Genomic DNA, 1,102 nt, shown 5'->3' with positions numbered 1-1,102 from the left:
TACGGTTGTGCAATCTTGGCCTCTGATGCTAAGGTTGGTTGAATTTGATGCATTCCTCCTCTTGAAGGTGTAGCTTTATCAGGTTCCCTAGTTGTTTCCCACTGTAAATTTTTCTCGGCTAGGTCTTCTAAGAATTGCCAAGCTTCAGTAGTTTCTTTGTCCATAAATTGACCTTGGCACATGGACTCTAGCATGGTTCTTGAGTTTGAATCTAACCCCTCATAGATGATCTGGCATAGTCTCCAAGTTTCTATTCCATGGTGTGGGCATTGGGTCAAAAGATTCTTGAAACGATCAAAGTACTTCCAAAATGATTCACCAGCTAGTTGGTAAAATTGATTTATTTCATTCCTAATCCTAGCTGTTTTATGATGGAGGAAATACTTTTTTAAAAATGTTCTCACAAAGCCCTCCCAGGTAGTGACAGAATAGTTTGGCAGACTAATAAGCCACTTCTTAGCATTGTCCTTAAGGGCAAAGTTGATTAATCTAAGTTTGACCTCATCCTCTGTTAATTGCAGTTTCATGGTTGCACATACCTCCTCAAATTCTCTAATAAATATATAAGCATCCTCTAATCCTGTGAATTTTGGAAGCATATTTATGATTTGAGTTTGATTTTAAAATTGTTAACTGTGGGTTGTGGCAACCTGATACAAGATGGTTGGATGGAGCCAACTGGATAACACAAATCCTTAAGGGTCATGGGTTGGATTGGTTCAGCCATTGGAACAACAGGAATTGACTCAATTCTAACTAGACGACCCGACACTCTTCTCCACACACGAAGTGTACGGTTCTCGATGTTTATACAATTTTTTTTTTTTTTAATAAAATTTTTATGTATAAGGAAAAGAAAGAAAAGAGAAAAAGTTCTAAAGAGAAGATCCTAAGGAGTCCTAAATCTAAAGAAAAGTAACCAAATTTTTTAATTTTTTTTTTTTTTTCAAACAAGTGAATCAATAAATTAAACTCAATCTATCCTAGGGTTAACCTAAATCTAGACAGCTCCTAACTGTTCCAAGATGACCCTTCAAACCTTCCAAGTAGAGATTGATCAACTAGTTAGCCAGGTAAGTATAAGAGGTGGGAGGTTCACTCA

The 1,102-nt window shown here is 36.6% G+C and overlaps 1 non-coding gene across 1 annotated transcript; it reads left to right on the top strand.

Annotated features, from left to right (window-relative positions):
• The first annotated feature begins 252 nt into the window (after window positions 1–252).
• Window positions 253–359, top strand: LOC140854573 (small nucleolar RNA R71). The gene has a single exon (XR_012137778.1). It is a non-coding gene; the product is annotated as a small nucleolar RNA R71 (small nucleolar RNA).
• The last annotated feature ends 743 nt before the right edge of the window (window positions 360–1,102 follow it).

This window comes from Elaeis guineensis, unplaced genomic scaffold (genome assembly GCF_000442705.2).
Source record: "Elaeis guineensis isolate ETL-2024a unplaced genomic scaffold, EG11 Super_Scaffold_1000171, whole genome shotgun sequence".
Lineage (NCBI taxonomy): Eukaryota > Viridiplantae > Streptophyta > Magnoliopsida > Arecales > Arecaceae > Elaeis > Elaeis guineensis.
Note: the sequence above shows the minus strand (reverse complement) of the source record. Positions and strands in the feature narration are given on the sequence as shown.